Source organism: Ptychodera flava, chromosome 8 (assembly GCF_041260155.1).
Source record: "Ptychodera flava strain L36383 chromosome 8, AS_Pfla_20210202, whole genome shotgun sequence".
Taxonomy (NCBI): Eukaryota; Metazoa; Hemichordata; class Enteropneusta; family Ptychoderidae; genus Ptychodera; species Ptychodera flava.
The window spans coordinates 1002440-1024954 of NC_091935.1; positions in this window are offsets into that span (position 1 = coordinate 1002440).

Below are 22515 nucleotides of genomic sequence, written 5' to 3' on the forward strand. Positions count from 1 at the left end.
TTGGTTGAATGCGATATTTTAGCTTCGTGAAGGTAGATTTGTCGCGACTTGAATTGAGACGTAGTTATGAAAAATCAAGCAATAAAATTACACCGAGTATCAACTTGATAAGATACTCAACTATATTGTGAACTGGAAGCGGATATCATTGCTCGTAGAAATAAAACATTATTTTTCAAAAAATACAAACAAAACAAATTTGAAAAGTCAACATTTCTAATGGATTTCTAAAACATAAGATTTGCTTAATACCAAGTAGTAAATCCAGTAGACAATATTGAAAATCGCAAAGAATGTTGGGAAGAGAACTCGTGAAAACTTGTCGATTTTTGTAGCCAAACATTCTTGAGGCATCTTAGTTTCGCATTGGTCGCTACTGTTGTCGCGAGATCTCGTTGACGTGCCGACATAGTCTTCATGGCCGTCGTTTAAATTCTCTCGCTCCTTCCCCACAGACACTTTAGTTGATGTTTTTCTTGGACAAAATCTCAATCGAAGCTGCTTCATTTTGAAAGCCTAGGGAAGTGAATGATAATTCAAACGTCATTGTCATTTCAAGCTTACAAGCTTTAGCAAGCTACCTCTACAGTTTAGGTGCAATTCGTCCGAGAAAACAACAACATTCACAGGTTGACCACATGAAGTTCAGATGTCGGTCATTATATACAAATATCACTTGAAAATCCCGAAACATTAAATCGCGCCCACACTTAATTGTTAAGTCCACACGAACAGCTTTTTGAACAAGAAAACATAGCATTTTAAACAGACAAGAATGATAACAAATAAGAATCGAACGAATGTGAATGATTCGAGAGAAATCTACAGACCAGGTATAGATGCTGTTATCTAAATTCAGAAAAGAGGCGATTCGTACAAGCGGAAAATTACCTCGAAAATTAAAATATACATCAAAATTTTGGCGAGATTGAATAAGGACGCCCCGAAGTAATCTAACATGACTAATAAGCTTATCCTCCTGGTCACACGGTTTCAGAGGTGGTTTGTTGATCGATAGCGAGAAGATTGACCTTAAAATTCAACCATGGAAACGCCATGATTTGAAGAAACATAAATTACAATATCGCCAAGGATTTATTAACCAAACTGAATTGTTGTTTGACTAGCCGGTGAGGAACAAATATAATTTGACCAAAAGTAGGAGAGACCAGACCTAAAAATTAACATATTCAAAGTTCGTCACAATGAATAAATCTGAGTTAGGGCATTCCTAGGGACCTGTATGCCATGTATAGAATTGAAAGTGTTCTAACAGTGAACGATTTGTATTGAAGTTGACGAACACACAGACATGCGGACGACGGCAGATGGGCAATCACCTATCTCTGTTATGCACTTTGTTCTATTAACTTTATCTGCCACCCCAGTGTACGACATAGCTTAGACGATCACCATAATATCAAATGGTAGTTGTTATTGCTTTGTGGTCAGCACTGCTTTATCATCATCGCTGTTGTAGTCTTGATCGTCGAACTGTGATAATATCAGTGACGAGGTGTTAATTTAAGAAATAGCGAATCAAGCATTGCTTTACCTCAGGTTTGGTTTTCTTCTTCAGACGAATTCGATTAGGATCCCGAACTGTCTTAGCAACGTAGACAATGAGTGCAAATTCCAGTAGAGCGACAAAGACGAAGCACGTACAAACAAACATCCAGATATCGATAGCCTATGGTCAAAGATAATATTTCCATCAGACGGGATATACTGGCAGTTGTTGTGATTATTTTTGTAGTCATGACTAATATTGCATGGAGAATGTAGGCTTATGCAAAACAAGGATAGGCACTGTATAGGTCGAAAAGTTCACCAGAAATGTGTTTACGTTAACACTAAGGTAGTATGCACCTTAATTGAAAGTAAAATACATAAACTTTTGCGAAAACTTTTCTTAATGGAACTTTCGACAATGCTGTTCTCATATCAGGAATAAAAATCGGAGAAGGAATCATGGTGCAAAGTTTTGAACTACAGAAACAAATAACCAAACATTAATTGATATTTAAAATTCAAAATTCCAAACATGTGTGGGAGAAATAAAATTTTTGATGTGCAAAATCAACAAGTCGCTAACAACTTTAATTATTCCATGAGCTTCAAAACGAGCCCCACATTAACCAAAACGTACTTTAAAGGTTTGAGTGTCAGATTATATGCCCCGAGGCACATTCTACCTTTACGAAAAAACTTACGGATAGACAAAGAAGATTGTGCTTCACATTTTTATGAATATAAAGCTAAATAAAGCTGCCTTCGGACAACTGGCGTATTTGCGCTAGGATTTTTAACAACTTTTTCTTTCATCGGATACGGCAGTATCTATTCTATGGGTTAGGAAACCTCACATCGGTTCTATGGGTTAGGAAACCTCACATCGGTTCTATGGGTTAGGAAACCTCACATCTATTCTATGGGTTAGGAAACCTCACATCTATTCTATGGGTTAGGAAACCTCACATCTATTCTATGGGTTTGGAAACCTCACATCTGTTCTATGGGTTAGGAAACCTCACATCTATTCTATGGGTTAGGAAACCTCACATCTATTCTATGGGTTAGGAAACCTCACATCTATTCTATGGGTTAGGAAACCTCACATCGGTTCTTAGGAAACCTCACATCGGTTCTATGGGTTAGGAAACCTCACATCAGTTCTATGGGTTAGAAAACCTCACATCTATTCTATGGGTTAGGAAACCTCAAATCGGTTATCTGTTACACTTTAATACCAAGACTTTTTTTACTTTATGTCACGAACTAGAATGGTAAGTCAAATGTTGACTTTTCATTTGAAAGGAAGAGCACGTATATGCAAAATCAAAATTCAGAAAATGGAATAAACATAAAGAGAAAGGAAGACGTAACTGAGGAAAAAATCTAACCAATAATAACTTATCGATAATTAACCTTTGTGTATGGCATAAAGAAGAATTTGTGATTCTGTGTAATTTTCTACTTACCCGCCATGCAATCTACCGATATTAATGTTGACAGCGATGAGATATAGGAAACATTTCACTGTGAAAGTCTTCTCTGAAAACATGGTCTTCTATTTTACTGTGGCCGCAGCTGCATGATGTGACAGTTATTTTGGTAACGAAGACATAATCGAACAAAGATTGGTGAGTTGATAAAAATACGAAACAGGAATGAAACTACTTGGCATAGGCGTAGGAACCGGGGGAGAGGGAGGGGGGGCGGTCGCCCCCCAATGCTGAAGTTGAGGGGGGGGGGCCAAAGGTATACTGTTGCCCCCCCCTCCCCCCAACTTTTACAAATACACATTGACTACGGCTAAGTCCCAACTATTTCTGAGTGCTATCATGGAGGTAGCAGAGACTACCTCAATGGTGCTATGTAGGGAGTTAAACAACTGGAGTTAAGGCGCCGTAAAATAAACTCTTTGTTTGCCGTCCGCGTGCGGGTTGGAAAAACAAACACAGATCGTATGATCGAAAATACGGCGGGATGTGCCCTTCCTTTGTTAGCGATGTCGCAGTAATTTACTTTAATGTCGCAAAAACGCAAATGTCGTACGATCGTTTTCATACAAATCAGATTACCTATCTTAAAGGGGTACACCAACCGCTGTACGTGAAGTGTACATGTGCACCTCCTGTTGTAGCGGACTGCAGTGTACAGTAAGTGAAGATCAATCAACCGTTTCACAAGTTGATTTCTCCCTCAAAGTTTTCAAATCGGCGGAAGTGCATGCGTAAAATCTTTTTGGTCTCCATACAAGACGGATCGAAAACAATTCTTGACTGGTTTAGCTTCGTATCATAAGGAACGGAACTGAATTTCCATCAGGTTTTCCACGATCCGCGATTGATCACCATGATGGATCTGCACCGTGGCAGGCAGGTACCGCCGGTGAAATGTTCGTTGTTGCCCTTACTTTGAACATTTTTTTTCTGCTAAAAAACGATTTGGACATTTTATAAGTCCGGATTAGAATTCAGTTTTCAAAATAGCAATGACCATTCGGCATCGCTGTCTTGACAAGCAGAATATTTAGCATTTTAGTATGCAATAGCGTCAGTTTTCTGTCATTAATATGCAAAAATAACTTTTAGTCCGCATTTTCGGCAAGAACGATGATATCAAAACCTGCTAGTGTTATAATGAATACAAAAACTCACACCAATTCCTATGAATTTATGGCTCAGACTATAACTGATCTACAACAACGACCGCGCATGAAAAAAATTGTCCGAGTTTCAGGCAGCCGGGTGTCTGAAGTCGCGCGTGCATCTATATTAAGTAACAAACCTGACATCGCGATCGGCGCTATTGGAATTTAGCTAAAAAAATAGTTGATACACAAAATTCAGAATAAATACCCTTTAAAGTTACAGCTAATGGAGCATTTAACAGAAACAGTGATCAGGACTAGTATTTCTTTGACACTGAAAAAGGAGGATTTGTACTCGAGACTGTTATGATTTGTTCAGCTACCCACTCTTCTTACTGTAAAAATTGTAATTTTATTGAAGGGATAGTAGTTTTACCTTTTACCAAGATGTTTAGCATTTGTTTTCTGAGTGACAACTACATGCTTTGTTATACTCAGTAACTTTTGCATGTAAATGTTTGGAATTTTCAGGTTTTGCAATAACACCTTTTTGTTCTAAGCTTACCCCAACATGTTGAAATACATAGTGTACAGTTGTCAGAACAACTGTTACTACTCGTTTTTCTCCTATTATCTCATTACCTCATCTTGGCCTACTTTTACTCATGGACTCGTCTTAGCTTGCTGAGAGGTGCTGGTAATCTTCGATTGACTACACGAGATGTTCAGAGTTCGTTAGTACATAGACTTTATTTCTCGGTAGACAAGCTTGACAGCTGCCATCGCCAAAGATACGCTTCTCCAATTGTCTGTCCTCCATGCCCTGTCTGTTGTATTTTTCTCTCTTGTCCTTTGTATTCCCTTTCCCGTATTATTTTAGAATGGGATTTTAAACGTTATGTTTAAGGCTTGGTTTGGATCATATGATAGATATGAATTAAAGATGGAAATATACGTCCAATCGTAAACATCAATACAGATCTCGATCTTAAATGTACATGTCATAATTAATATACAAATGTCACTTAGACACGTTGCAAAATTGAAGCCATTGCGTAAACGGTGAAGTTCTTATGTTCCTTCACTAGGTGTTGATTCAAATATATTTTGTTTTCTTCAAAACTTCGTAAACATCGTCGTAATACGTAATTTGCATCTTTTACATTTGTCGCAAATATGCTTTTTATTCATAATTGAGATCTTGTTATTTTAATAGTTTTACTCTTGCCTATGACTACCTAGTGCATAAACCTCCGTCAGAGACAAACTATAGATCTGCGTAACACAACCAGTTGATTACTATCACACTGTACATGTGGTACACTAGGGCCTATGTACTGGTATAGTGTTTATTGCCATTGTTTATTGTGGAATTTTTGTTCAGACTCACAGTCACCTAATTCTAAGTATGCTTGTTGTACTTATACAAATATAACCTGTGTTTCCAAGCATTGCTTTCAACATGATTAATGAAGAGCATAAAAAACACTGTTGTAAATGTAACAGATGATTTTTCATACTTGTGACCCATAAACCGATGGGAAGGTTAAAGTTTATGCGATTGATCTATGTTGTGTGTTTACTTTGCTTTTTTTGCTGGCTGGCTGGTAGGTTTTTCAAAAATCCAAGGACGGCAAACAAAGAATTTTCTTTACACGGCCTAATACATAAAAACACAAATATTGAGACATTGCCGTATGTGAAAGTAGTGGTGCTTTCATTACATTTTTTACTATTTATATTGATTTTGGCCTGTTTTAATTATTTGAATTTATTCGTGTATGATTTAATATTTTAATATATGCAAATTTTAGATCGTAATTCATTCATCACCAGAATATAGGTTACCTTTGCCCCCCCACCCCCCCCCCCAACCGTTAAGAGCTTCCTACGCCCCTGCTTGGATGTGATGAAAACTACATCATGATACACTGTGGTCGTGTATCATGTTTGCTATCCCGGTAAATTGAAAATATTTTCAGAAGCATAGCCAATTAAACGGATGCATAGTTGGAAATTGACAGTTATTCAACCATGGAATGTCTGATTACATTTTATTGCATTCTCTTTTAATAAACATGGCTGTATCAGTAATTCGGCCACTTTATGAAAGTTGAAATAAATAGATAAAATGAGTAAAAAAATATACATCAAGCCACAGTAATTTTTCATAGGTTTGAATCAAGTGTAAGGTAACATACACCCCCATCCAAACCCCCGTCCCATCGCCATCTCCGACTTGATTGAGAGGGCTGGTAGTATAATTCAGTGTCAAATGTTTATTATTGATATATCATGCAACCATGGCGCCATTCTGATTGGTCGGGCGCTCATTCCCCCGATGCTATAATACTGTTTTAGTGTAGAGGTTTAATGCGGAAACCAATTTATAGGCATTAAGCTTGGGAAACTTTGGGGGTAATAAATAAATAAATAAATAAATAAATAAATAAATAAATAAATAAAATACATAAATGGTTAAATCAATATTTAGTGTGTTTTAAACACAGGTGTAAACTTTTTCATCCTCATTTTAGCAATGCCTTACTGTACTTTTGGCACTTTGCCATACTTACACTGTCACTTTTTGTCGCCTGTTCCGACCTTCCATCTCTCAGGCGTCCTTTATTTGCATTTGGGGCTTAAAGTGACGAAAATACCCCGATGAGATGACAGAGGCAAAGAAGTTCATATAACATACATTTGATTTGTTTTGTACAAATCGCTCCATATCTTATCGGCTCGTACTATATGTCGCAAATCGTACAAAAATCTCGTGTATACCCGCCTATGGCGGGAGTTATTGTTTATCTGAATTATTTGCATGTTAAAGGCAAGCCAATCTATATATCGAAGCTGATAGCTCTATGATATATCTGAGTTTCGTTCTAACTCGTCGCCGCATCATTGCATAAACGTGATGAGTAGATCTAGAGATGTGTGAGCTCGGTAATGCTTAAATAATTGGTGAATTGAACGAGCTTAGAAGAATTTATATTATTTTAAAAGGGGTTTGTTTCACAACTCTGACATTTATATCTAAACTAATTACAATTGTATCGTAAATCTTCCAAGTCTTTTTACCAAGTGAAAACACGTGGATTGTTTCCCCTCAAGTCCACAAGTTGTCTTGACATTATTATAACTTCAAATCTGTTATGTTCGACAAAGGCGTTTTTTGACATTCCGACATGTTTAGTATGTCAGATCTGTTGGATTGCGTATATATACACATATTTCATATGATTCGATTGACGGTTATTCTCAATGCGAGGTCACGTCGAACGTCTGTCACCTGGTTATGAAGGTTATAGCGTAAGTTTATTTCCTCGAGGGAATGTACATTACTAGAAATACGTTGTAATGAGGTATAGAGGGAAAACAACACTGTGTTTCTGGTCTTCCAGGCAACGCATAGTTTATATTGAGGGCGCCAGTAATGAAATGGCTTCTGTATCCCCGACCGAATAATGAAGGTGTTTTTTAAGACTCCACGCGTTCATTCTGTTCTAAGCGTTTGTGGTTACTTGCTTTAATGTTTGCATTGCAATGGTATATATTGTATGAGTTCACTGTTATGGTAGCAGACGTGATATTTTTAATTTCTTCATGAAAGAAGCGAAAACATCTGTAGCATACAATCTGACGTTGCACCTTAACCTTTATCATAGAATAAACTTTTTGAGTTCCCGCGTTTATGGAATGCAAAATTGTCGCCACTAAATCGTCGTTGCTCATTTACATTTTTATACTCTGGCCACTCGCCATGGTTTCCACCACCTTACTAGTGATAACTGGTATCTATTTGACCATTGGAATGTACGTCAAACTTAGGTTACAGGTATAATTTCTTAAAGGATATATATATATATATATATATATATATATATATATATATATATATATATATATATATATATATATATATATATATACACACATATATATACACTTATGGTTGGTTTGTTCTGACCAGTTTGTCTAACTGTAGCCGAGAACGAGAAATTCTAGAATACTTATGTTGATATCGACTCTTCAAACCAACTTAAAGCATTTGCCTAACTCTAGGGATTTATCAGCACTAATAAATTTTGTAATCCTTTCATGATGATAAGAGTTTGTATGTTGTTCAAACAAATAAGAAATGAAATTCCCATTTGCAGAAATCTGTTAACGAATTATGATGATAATTTGAAGCAGAGGCATGCAATTTTAATTACATTAGTCATGGCGATGAACGCAGTTTGCGTCGAAGTTGTCATGCATATCTTTTTTCATTTGCGTATCGTATAACATCTGTGCCATGGATCGACAGCAGCTTCTGTAAAACTATGCTGACCTATTGACATTTGCGCAATAGATTAACTATACAGACCTATACGAGCAGCCTACGAGTGATATCTTTTACACTCTCTCTCTGTGATATATCTACTGTACCAGTGCTGAGAAAAGAATGTACGACGTGTGTACGAAGCTTTGCCCATCTCTCACACAGTACGGTAAAATGTCAATGATGTGTCGTGCATGCTGTGAATGTGACGACGTGACCTTTCAAAAGTTTAAAGCCGCCGACTTATATAATAGGAGGATTTCCCTGTCACCAAGTATAAAGCGCAGCTGAATTTACTACGACAGCTGTGTGTTTGGAAGGAATTATCCTCGCATGCATCAAATATCTCATATCGAATCATTTGATCATCAGCAGGGCATATATATCGTTATCATACATGCTATGCCTGTATCGCCATTCTTCTATAGTTTAGACGCTACCGATATGAACCCGTATTTTAAACTAGTTAAAATACGAAGTATATTTTTACTGTAACCGAACTACTTACAGCTACGCGTTCAGTTTTTACGGCCGGGGGGGCCGGCAAAATCCAGGGGGGGGGTCATCATAATTTTGGAATCCAAGAAGGGGGGGTCATCACTTTTTCACTGGTAGGAAAGGGGGGGTCACCACATTTTCAAAAACATAATACCTACAATAAAGTCCACTTTATGCCATGGCCATGATTGACCCTCTTTACCGGCGGGCCGCCTTCGGCGGCCCAATACAATAAATATACTTTATGTATTACCCATGACCCTCTTAGCGGGCAGACGCCTTTGGCGGCCCACTCCAATTAGGTTTACTTCATGCAATGGCCATGATCGACCCTCTTTACCGGCGGCCGCCTGCGGCGGCCCACTACAATAAATTGACTTAGTTGTAATACCCTACGACCATCTTAACGGCCGGACCCCTTCAGCGGCCCTGTTCAGTAAAGTTTACTTCATGCAATGGCCATGATCGACCCTCTTTTTACCAGTGGGCCACCTTTGGTTGCCCACTAGAATAAAGTTGACTTTACGTAATGGCCCATGACCCTCTTAACCGGAGGGCTGCCTTTGGCGAACCACTCCAATTAAGTTTACTTTATACAATGTCCATGGACATAAGTTGTCTATGGAAATGAAGTTAAAAATTGCCGTACAGTCGTCCTAATTAACAGACGTTTGCATGGATGTGGCTGAGAAGTTTGTACACTGGCATCTCTGCTACACGAATAAAGTGCGCTGCGTACTGGAGTTCAAATCCAAACCGTGCGGGTAAATTTGACATATGGGTTTTGGTTATTTTTCAGCGGGGGGGGGGGGGTCATCAAATTTTTCGTCTGACAAAGGGGGGTTCATCATTTTTTCGCGAAAAATGCAGGGGGGGTCATCATTTTTTTGAACACCGGCGACAAGATTTTGCCGCCCCCCCCCCCGGCCGTAAAAACTGAACGGTCCGAACTACTTACAGCTACGCGTTAACGCGTGACATTCGCTGGTATGTTCATATACATGTAAAACAGCCGAGAGAATAAGACTTGTGACACTCTGAAACGTCATTGTGATTAATGTTAAAATCTGTTGTTTTTTGTCAGTTCACAGGCATTGCACTTAATAGGTACAAGTACAGTTATACCAAAAAAATACAAACGATCGCATTGAAAATGTGTATGTTTTGCCGAAACCTGTCATCGTTCACGGCCTATCCCATACGGTGCAGTGTTTTCATGTCGTCTACGCTGTTGAAGATCACGGTCCCGACTGACAGTGTATCATGATAGAACCGCTTTACGACAAGTTTCTGTTGGCAAGTTTAAGTATAGGTGTATATTAAATCGTTTACAGCCATGAGCCACAAAAATCCAACCGCACTGAGAATACTCGCGACAGGCAAGGTGCACATACTATATTTCCGATTTTGTACCTTTCAGTGAGATTCACAGGGCATATATAATTGTGTCCCGTGCGGGTTTCGGATACAATGTAAGATACTAAGGAAAGTCAAACTTTCGTTCAGGTTGTTAAAAGAAGTTTATTTCTATTTAGGCAAGCAAGTAATTAAATATACGAGCAGACGATGTAAATACAGCAATACAGCAAATACAGCAACAAAATCCCGAACGAGTTACAATGCTACAGCTTACAGTGTACTCACTTCAGGTTTTCCCTAATCTGCCCAAATTCCTTTCTAAGATGGTAAATTCGACATATTTGACGTCTGAGGACATGTATAATTCTTGATGATAAACTGACTGGTACGGCTATTAAATCCACTGTGCATTCATAGATGTCGCAAAGCTGCTTACTTTAACTCTATGCTCTCAGATGTTCATACTCAATCGAGTTTGAAATCGAACGCTCGCGCGGCGCGAGTATTTTGACCCGATTTTGGCGGGCCTCATAACTTTCGCGAAGGGATGAGATTATTTTCCAAAACACGAAAACACCCCCATTTTATACACTCCAGCGTATGTTTTACTTCCACCACCATTTTAAGCTAAAAATAAATCTTCAAATTGTGAAAACCTGTGTCGATATCTTAATGTTTAAATTGTTCGCTTTAAAAGTGTGCCATAAACCCTCCCTTGAAGTGGAATGGCCCAACAGCCGAATAATATCAAAAAGTGATACGGTTGTCATCACTCCTTAACAACAACTTTTTATGAGTACAGCGAGAAGCAAGTAGGTCGATTTCAGTTGATTTCGTTGCCAATTTCGGAACGTCCGTAGGAAAACAGTCATAACCAAAGCATGCATCCATGATAAAAGGGTTATTAGGCCTACACGAAGTTTGGGCGATACCGCGTCGTATTTTCGTGATGTATATCGCATTTTGATTCGTTGCTGCGCAACTCGTCAAAATACGGACACATCACGAGCATACGACGCGGTATTGCCAAAACTTCGTGTAATAACCCCTAAATATCTTGGAAGGAAAGCCGAAGATGTTCCACATTATGTAAACCATGTGACACAGTTTTTAAAGACGATAATCTTAACGCACACAGGCCATGAAAGTAACCACTTCATCGAAATCAAATTACACATAATAACACCCGGCAATATGTAATAAATGTTTGTATTATTACGAAAGCAAAACTGTTGCTCAGCTATCATTTCTTAAGACAAAGTGACTGGTCAATTGTCGATTCGGTAAGGGCGTTACTTTACGTATATATACACAACCTAAGATCATAGACCTCGCTTCGCATCCCGCTGTCTATGCCACGATGTAGGGCATTTGTGTGAACAGTTGTACAGAGACTAATTTGGAAAGATACAAGTAGGCTAAAGCTCTTAATTGTAACATGTGAATAGTTATACAGAGACTTTGAAAAGAATAGCTTAGCGCCTAGTAATCCTTACCAAAAATTACAGGTCTTGTCAGCAAGACTGGTCACCAGAAGCTGAGCCTGCAGTGTGATTGCAATACGCTATACTGAATGCCTTGCCGATTCCAATCGTGCTTGGATTTTCAGATTTATTTTTAATCACACTATCACGGATGTCAGCAATACTAGGAACGGTGCTTTCTCAAAACATCATCAGATTTCTAAATGGCTTTATCTGACAACGTTTTCATCGGGTAATTGATTGACAGTATGAAACATATAGTATTACATTACTTTATTTACTTTAGTATAGTGTCATTATACATGAATTACTGCTAACACATCCAGACAAGTCCTGCTGTGCAGCTTTATGGAATATCACTGATCGCAATATCAGGATTGTTACTATATATAGCCGCGACATCGGAGCTGATAGTCATTCGCTCGTGGTCGATCACGAGCGTCCTCATTAACCGATCTTCTGGCTTTCTGTGTCGGTGTTATGAAAACGAGAAAATATTTTTAAAAGATTATGACAGGCTTTATGGCACTCGGAATGCGCCTCGGGAACAGATGTTCGGATTCAAACTTTTACATTAACTTTTTAAAACTTGTTAGACTCATTTCAAAGCTCTTAGAGAAAGTAAAACGTTGAATTTCAAACATCGAGCGGTCGGTAATTTTTTTTTAATAGCAAATTTTCCTACAAGGATGATATCAAAATGGTTGATTTTAGACCAACTAGTGATATCAAAACTCAACATTTTCTACAAAATTATTGATCAAACCACCAGCTCGCACCCTCTATTCGCTCGGATCAGTCGTTGAGGGCGCAAGTGGAAAGACTGTAAGCTCGTGCAGTGAAGACAGGAACAACAGGAATTGTAATTCAGTAGATTATTTAAAATGGAAAATATTTCACAGAAGCCTAATCACAGGAAAAATGACAAAACTTTTAAGTTATGGGAAATGCCATATTAGTGACCAAGAAGAAACACTGGTACACATCTTCCTTTAATGTAAATTTGTAGAACTTGAAGAAATCCGGCAGAAATTCTTTCTTTGTCAGAAACTCAATATTGATAACAATACTAATGTCAAAAGATAAGCAATTGCGGGAATTGAAAATGTTTATAGTGCACCCTTTCTTAGTGTGTTATTGGAAAGGGTGAGAGTATTCAGGGAGAGTTGTGGACTCACGTGACTCGTTAATACTCCTCATGAAAAAGGCTAGGTAAGCTATATGTTGGATTGTTTTAGAAACTTTTTGAAGTACCATGTACTGACTATATTTGTTAAAAAACATACAAACAAACATGAACAATACACAATAAACAAACACCGTTCTTTATTGACAAACATAAATATGAATACAACTCTATTTTGAATGAGGAATTAATCATATACGTATGTAATCCACGGTAGACAGTGGCTGCTCTTTCTTGTAAACAACAATATATAAATGTAGTGACCCCTCGGCCGCGGCCAGAGGTAGTCTTTTGTTCTTACAGTGTCCCCTCTCCGAGGCTCACACGGCTGCACAGTTACACCTGCGGCTCCAAAACAAGACTCTTAAATCGTTGATCAGTGCCCCGCCTCCCGGAAATCATTGACCCTCCAAGCAGATAATCTTACAGTACATATCTTAGAATGAGTTTACAGGGCTTTTAAAATTATTGACAGTTCGGTCTGGCGTGTAAACTGTAATATCGATTCAGATCGACATTTCGTGCAAACGTTGTTTCTATCAGGGACCGTGTTCCTATAAAGATTCATAAGGGACGGACCATTAGACCTTGGGAGGGGGGTGGTCACAATGAAATTGTGAAAATTTTTTTTTACTATTGTAAATTTCTGAATTTTTTTTTTCCAATTGAGATTAGCTGTGCAAATTTTTTTTTTCAGAGTAAATTTTCAGATTTATAATTTTTTTTTCGTTTGTCGCTGTCTGAAGATAAAGAGGGCAAACATGTGGTGCCAAGCACCACAAGCGGCCACGCAAGCGGTCACTGGGAAGAGGTCAGGAGAGGGGTGTCCCCCTGCTGCTGTTTGAGCTTTTGAAAAATAGAGATTAAAATGGTGTTATTTGGTGGCACTTGGGGAGTATTTTTGCGGGGGGTGGTCAGGAGGGGGTGTCCCCCTCCTGCTGTTGGAGCGTTTGAAAAATAGAGATTAAAATGGTGTTATTTGGTGGCACTTGGGGAGTATTTTTGCAAGGGGTGGTCAAGAAAGGGTGTCCCCCTCCTGCCGTTGGAGCTTTTGAAAAATAGAGATTAAAATGGTGTTATTTGGTGGCACTTGGGGAGTATTTTTGTGGGGGGTGGTCAGGAGGGGGTGTCCCCCTCCTGCCGTTGGAGCTTTTGAAAAGTAGAGATTAAAATGGTGTTATTTGGTGGCACTTGGGGAGTATTTTTGCGGGGGGAGGTCAGGAGGGGGTGTCCCCCCTCCTGCTGTTGGAGCTTTGAAAATAGAGATAAAAATGGTGTTATTTGGTGGCACTTTGGGAGCATTTTTTCGGATTACACATCTTCCTCTGAAACATGGTCTTCTTGCTCCTCAGTAGCTTCGTATAGTTTTGAAAATTGACTATTTTGGTTTCCTGGCTTCCCTTTCTACTGCGTGGTGAAATGCCTACATTCACCCAACCAAACATCATGCATATCTCATGACTTACAATTGATTTTGACAAGCTGAGAAGCTAAATAAGCTAAATAATATAGTGAATTTGCATATTTGTGTTTTTAGAGCAATTGTTGCCCTTTTTTGATCAAAACATCTATTTCTCTGTAGCAGCATGTCCAAATTGATTGGATGTGTATAGATGTGTTGAAATTTCAATATTTGTCTTTTTGGGCAATTTATGCCATTCATGGTCAAAAAATCTGTATTCTCTGAAAGGGCTTGTCCAATTTCTTTGAAATTTGCTACACAAAAACGATTAACCATGCAGATTTATTCAGTATTTGCTATCGAGAAACTTTCAAAGTTCAACCCTTTTATGTGTTTTTGTGTTGGGATTTGTTGGATAGATGGCATGCTACGTAGTGTATTGTTGAATGTTAAAACATGTGTTGCTGTTGTTTTTTGAGGCTGTTTTTTGAGAAAAAAGAATTGAAAATGCCTTTTTAAAAGCAAAATAATACATAATGACTTGATATGTTGTTTTATCATTATTGACGTGTTTCTACTTGTTCGTGCACCCATTCTTGCATTCATCATTGTAATAAAATGCTGTGAAAAAATGAAACTGATGTGGCCTGCATCTGTTTACCTTGATCTTAAAAGGCAAATACAACTTTCTGTCTTGACAACCATACCATAGTTTCAATGTTTTACCTAGTGTACCTGCTTGGTTTGTACGCAGGAACAAAGTAGAAAACAGGCTCTATAATTTCATAATTTTCAAGTGATCAGAATACAAAAGTCCTGAAAAGATAAGATAATCACAACTTCCAGTATAAGGGATACAGTCACTCTAAATGTATAAATTAAAATTAAAAATGTGCTGGGAGGATGTATTAAAAATACAGAAAGTTGCTTACTGTCGGTAAAATCTAAAAAAATTCAAAATTTAAAGACTTTTGCAGATTTTTTTTTTACGCCTTTGTCTTCTTATTTATTTTTTTTTTTATTTTGCAAACTAGTTTGAAGATTTTTTTTTCCTAACTTTCTGCTCTGAAAATTTTTTTTTTCTGTTTTTGACCACCCCCCTCCCAAGATCTAATGGTCCGTCCCTAAGTATATTGCAACCCACCTCCGAGCTCAAACATTATCTCCTTCCTTTGGCGGAGCAGGTCTGAAAATTTGCATATTTCATTGCGCATGCGGAGTAGACATTACCCATTTTATCTGCGAGACATTTCCACCACCTTGTTTTACCATACCAACCTTTTATGTAGGAAGCTGAGGAAAAAACTCAGTTTGACCTCCTGAGCCGAATGAACAAACAAACCGGTGTGGTCGCTAAATAGAAAACTTTCCCCCTGAAAGGAATTTATTTATTTTCCCGCAACCAATCAGTGAATTCCTTGCAATAATTTTTAGAATGCATTTGCTCACAAGTGATACATTAAAAGCTGTATTCAAGAGGCAGAGTTGAAATTCTTCCATAATTATTATTATTATTATTATTAGTAGTAGTAGTAGTAGTAGTAGTAGTAGTAGTAGTAGTAGTAGTAGTATTTGGTGGTTTCAAAGGCTTACTTAAAACGAAAAAGACTAACATAGCTACTGAGGACAGGGAACGCCAGTTGAAAGCCATATTAGAGAATTAAGAGTGGCACTCCCACTTTGTACCATTTTTAAAACACATTTTTTTAATGCCAACGGTCGATATTTGACTTGGCGACTGCGCGCGGATCGCGAGATATCGATAAAAACATGTCATTTCCCGAGCGTATTTTTCACATCCCGAAGTTTTACGATCGTTCTAATTTTGACTCGAAATCCCCCGAAGGTTTGTTGTTGTGCTGATTGACGATATTCTAGGGAGTCTACAATAAGTTCGAACGACGCAATTAATTTACTTCCCACTGCAAAGACTTTATATACAGCATTATGCCTTTACCTCAGGTAAGTTTTTAAAAACTTCTCCTTAGTTTTTGTCGTTTTCATTATTCTAAATCGGTTGTATTATATTTTTAACCAATATCACATAAACATCAGTTTTTACATGTCAATTATAATATGCTTGGCTGGAATCCGGCAATCTGATTGGCTGGAGCCGGGTTTATATTCTCAACAAGAAGACCTGCGCGCCGCGTAACATTTTTGAGCTCGCGCAAATTTCGAACGCCAACTTGAGAGTTCAACGCGCCGTAATGTCGAACAAGTCTATGGCTTCAGATGTTTTTGATCGTTAAATTTTAGGCTAGTGCAGCTTGACGAACCAAAATATGAAGAGTTTCTGTAAGCAGCGGAGTCTGTGTAACAACACCACAATTTTTTAAAGTTTTATGAGCGTTTTTTTTAAGAAAAAATTCTTCAAGTTCGATGTCTAATCGCGATATGGATTTGTTGTGTAACCGTAGTTTATGAATGCAACTGTGCACGCGCGTGCGTTCTGAAACATTCTTTTTAGAGTTTGTATGAGGCTGGGCGCTCCTGAACTGTTGTTCCAACTTCGGCCCTAAATAACGAAATTGTCCACTTGTTTTTAACTTCAACATATTATAATGAGGTTATAAACGGTGCGCTCGGGTATTTGGTTGCGCATGTAAGACCTCTGGGCTGAAAATTAGCATATTTGGGTTAAAAATCAACTCGCTTCGCTCGGTGATTATTTCCTGCCATTTATGCTAATTTTCACCGCAGAGGTTTTATATCCGCGACCAAATACCCTCGCTTGCCCTTTATAACCATTAAATATTAGCCGCCTCCGATGACTACATTTTGTTGTCTGCCACAGGGTACGCCGCGCGCGTGGTATGCGCGCGTGGCATGTGTCTATGCATATCACGCGGCGGCCGCTATGTATCAACCGCACGTAACTGTGCTAGTCACCTTTGCCAATTCTGGTGGAATCAGCAAAAATTGTTTTTCGTTTTTTCGCCAAGTCAGTAAGACTCAGCTTTCTCCCATGGGGCATGACCGATCACCGACGCCAGTGGTACTGTGGCGTACAGCAGCGTCAGCGTAGACTCGTACTCCCCAGCTTGGTTGACAATGACCCCAGTGCCGAACGTTCGATGTTCGGAAGCTGAATTCAGGTGGGCCACCGGAATTCAAACTTTTACTTTTTTGAAGACATGTTTTTATCGATATCTCGCGATCCCCGCGCAGTCGCCTTGTCAAATATCTACCGTTGGCATTAAAAATATGTGCTTTAAAAATGTTACCAAGTGTGAGTGCCACTTTAAGTGTTGCTAAACACATATTTTCCGCTGCCATAAGTCTTAATATCTAAATCTCGGTCTACAGACACATTATGAAGTTCACTGGGTTAATTTTCAATTTTGATAAGGGGTCAAAATTATTTCCATGGCAATTTAGCAAATATTTACAACGAAAACATCACGAGATTTCTAAAAGTTAACGGTATTTGCGAATAGAGATCCTTTTCGCAATTTGCGTAGTTATTTTGTGAACACTTGTCAAGAAAGTGTTCGAAGATTCTCTCCATTGGCACAACATACCTCGTGACAATGCAAATATACGGTATACCAACTTCACAATGCTGTTCGTAGAATTATTAGATGAGAAAGTTGACACGACAAGAATACTCTCCATGAGTTGAGAAGAGTACAGTAACGTGTTTAAAGTAGTTGTGGCACGAAAATAGTTTGCAGCGATCTGTACTATCTAACTCGCTATGTATATAACAAAATCATTTAAATCATTTTGCACGGAGAAACCTGCACTATAACGTCAAATCTCCTCCCTTGTTAGGAAACGACAAATTCATGTCAGTTCCTTCGCCGTAGACTGAACATGGGTCATGGTGTCACTTGTATATTTTGGCATAGATTGTGAACTAAATAAGGGTTTCCAGAGGGTTGTTTACAATGTATAAAATATTATTTTATCAAACATAATCATAATTTATTAATAATCATAATTATAACAACAATAGGGTTTCCAGAAGGTATTTACACAAAATAGACGATATTCATTGTAAAAAGGCAAGATTTTGTTATCCTGTAACATTCATATAAATAAGTTATCAATATTCATAATTAATTTTTGATCACAACTGGAAATATCAACACAAATAATGTCTAATTACCCTGTGGCATAAACTACACTTTTACAAACTACCTATTCAACATAATGCCTGTGCGCAAACCACAGCCTTAGGGACTGGTCAGTTCTTCAGCCAGGGGGGGCGGTGGATTCATGGGGGGGGGGTCACCCTGTTTTTGACTTTGGTGATAGGGGGGGTCACCATGTTTTTGAAATTCCCAATAGGGGGGGTCAGTGTGTTTTTGAATTTTGACACAGGCTCATCATTGCCTAAAATGCAAGTGTCAGCCACAAATTTCATCATTCAGTTGTATTTTTCGTCGCGCCCTTTGGGCGCATAACTTTAATAATCAGTCACATTTTTCAGCACGCCCAACTTTAACATATCAAGCATACATACATCAGAGATATCTGTATGTTCAATATTTTTCAGCGTGCTCTTCAAGCTCATTACTTTTATATATCAGACATTTTTCAGCATGCCCTTCAGGTGCATGACTTTAATATATAAGGCATATACAGAGTTCGCGTTTACGCAAAAATCGTGCGTATTTACGCATTGAAATTGACTCTGTACGCATTTTTTCATCGTTATGCGTTTTCTATACGCAAAGGATAACACCGAAAGCACTCCCCACGACTGAGCTTAGGCGACAACAAGACGAAATTTGTTGCAGCACATACATTTCTGTCAATCTCTCATTTTGTGTGGAAAGTTTCGAATTCTCTGGGCGTTGTAAGAAAAATCGGCATCGTAGTCCACACGTTAGGGACTGGTCAGTTTCTTCAGCCTGGGGGGGGGGGGCCGGTGGATTATTTTTTGCCGACGTCAAAAACTGGTTGACCCCCCCTATTCCAAATTTTGAAAACAGGGTGACCCCCCTATTCCAAATTTCTAAAACAGGGTGACCCCCCCCCCCGGGCGCGACAAAGGTAAAACAAAAGATGGACATAATTATATATATATATATATATATATATATATATATATATATATATATATATATATATATATATATATATATATAATATTTTACATTTTACATATATTTATATTTTAAATAGTCATTCTATGTTTTAGTGAAATTGTTGACATGTCAGTTGTAAGATAGGAATTTCAAAGTGTCAATCTTAAAGTTTAAATACAATACATTTTGAATGAGCTGTATTTTGAATGAGCTGTGAATGTATTTCACACTTTCTCTGCTTAACCAGATGTCCTGAACTGTTGTACAGAAATGGATGTCAATCATTAATATCAAAGAGGAAAAAGCAGTGAATCAAAAACTTTGATGGGTGTTAAGACTTGCCAACCATCCAATTAAATCTACCGAGGAGCCATAGAGAGCTTTTTTAGCCAAATCTGATGTGTACAGTGTCTGAGAGGACCTTTTCTTGTGTAACATTGAAACCATAAAAGCACAGCTAATAATGACAAAACTGCCTTTTTTAACTGTTATTTTGTTCATAAAAAAGCATCTTTCTACAGAAAACCTATGAAACAAAGGAAAATAATTGCATCAATGAGAAGGAAAGATATCTTGTCATTTTTCTATCTCTAAAATAAGTCACTGTATCAAATATATATTGTGAAATATTTGTGCATGTTGCTTTCTCATACTGAATTCTCACAGAGAGAACAGAGAAGTATCAGGAATTTGTCATCCTTTTCATATGAAATGCAGATTTCATAATGGTACACTTTCACTTAGCAAACATCAAGATATCTCTGATTTATTAAGTATGGCGCCCGAAGGGCGCGCCAAAAAATATGAAACATCCTGATATCTCTGATATATATGTCTTGTATATTAAAGTCATGCACCTGAAGGGCATGCTGAAAGATGTATGATATATTAAGTAATGAGCTTGAAGAGCACGCTGAAAAATATTGAACATACAGATATCTCTGATGTATGTATGCTTGATATGTTAAAGTTGGGCGTGCTGAAAAATATGACTGATTATTAAAGTTACGCGCCCGAAGGGCGCGCCGAAAAATACAACTGAATGATGAATTTTGTGGCTGACACTAGCATTTTAGGCAATGATGAGCCTGTGTCAAAATTCAAAAACACACTGACCCCCCTATTGGGCATTTCAAAAACATGGTGACCCCCCTATCACCAAAGTCAAAAACAGGGTGACCCCCCCCCCCCATGAATCCACCGCCCCCCCCCCAGGCTGAAGAAACTGACCAGTCCCTTATCACGTTAGGCACGTTATCATGTCAGCTGTGTCTATGAATTACGTTGCTAATTTTCAGGCGAGCGATAGTTTCTGAAAGTGAGTGATTGACAGAAATGTTGCGACAAATTATATAAGTGCCAACCGTGCATTATGTTCGCGTCTCGCTGTTCCCAAATTTTGATCAAGCGCACATGCAGCATGGCATCGAAGCAGACAAATCTGTTTTCTTTCAACTTTGCTCTACGAGTCCGTGAAAAAAATGATTCATCGGTAGAGCTCGTCGGAATCCCGATAAATTTTGAACACTGCAGAAGTGTCTGGATGGTAAACTGGTCGTTCTGGCACCAAGTCGTTTCGGCCCAAGTCGTTTCGGCCTCTCAATTTCCGGCCCAAGTCACTTCGGCACTGCAACCCAAGACGTTTCGGCATCTGTGTTTCGATTTTTTTTTCAAACTATTCAGTAATTGACTGATCCGTCATATTCGTAAGCGTGACCTTTGCGTTCTGACCAGTACTTTATGTGCATTTTGTGTGAATTTTGCCGTGCTGTTTCGTCACCGCTTTCGACTTTTGCCGTGTCGGCGGCTATTGATATCGATAAACTTGTGTCATAGATTTCAAAATGATACGAAGTTTTTTCTCACGGTCTCTTCCCATGTTCTCACAAAGATTAAAGCATGTACATGAATGTTAGTTGACACTATACTTTTTAGAACTTTGATTTGTAAGATTACGCTCCAGCACTAGTTCCCACAGGTAGCCTTCAGCGGTGCCGAAACGTCTAGGGTTGCGGTGCCGAAACGTCGGACAAAGGGCCTGAAATTCGAAGGCCGAAACGTCTTGGGCCGAAACGACTTGGTGCCGAAACGTCCAGAAACCGTCTGGATAAGCTGCCATAACTCTAACTTTTGGGTTGCCCGATGTGTTTTGACGGTCGCATGTCTAACCTTCGCTGTTATGTTTCAACATTGTTCAAGTTGTTTGTTAAACTGTTTACATTAAAATAATGATACATCGTACAATCCGAATATGTTGTGTAGGTTTATTCAACGGCACATTGTATTTTGCAGTCAGTTTTTTCATCAATCGAGTGCGGAAGTGAAATTACGCACTCAAATCCAGCCATTACGCAATTTTAGCAGACTAATGCGTATGCCGTACGCGAGGAGAAAAAGTCACCGCGAACACTGATATATATCGGAGATATCAGGATGTTTCATATTTTTCGGGGCGCCCTTCGGGCGCCATACTTTAATATTTCTGAGATATCTTGATGTTTGCTAAGTGAAAGTGTACCATTATGAAATCTGCATTTCATATGAAAAGGATGACAGATTCCTGATACTTTTCTGTTCTCTCTATGAGAATTCAGCATGAGAAAGCAACATGCACAAATATTTCACAATATATATTTGATACAGTGACTTATTTCAGAAATAGAAAAATGACAAGATATCTTTCCTTCTCATTGATGCAATTATTTTCCTTTGTGTCACTGGTTTTCTGTAGAAAGATGCTTTTTTATGAACAAAATAACAGTTAAAAAAGGCAGTTTTTGTCATTATTACCTGTGCTTTTATGGTTTCAATGTTACAAGAAAAGGTCCTCTCAGACACTGTACACATCAGATTTGGCTAAAAAGCTCTCTATGGCTCCTCAGGAGATTTAATTGGATGGTTGGCAAGTCTTAACACCCATAAAAGTTTTTGATTCACTGCTTTTTCCTCTTTGATATTAATGATTGACATCCATTTCTGTACAACAGTTCAGGACATCTGGTTAAGCATAGAAAGTGTGAAATACATTCACAGCTAATTCAAAATACAGCTCATTCACAATGTACTGTATTCAAACTTTAAGATTTACATTTTGAAATTCCTATCTTACTACTGACATGTC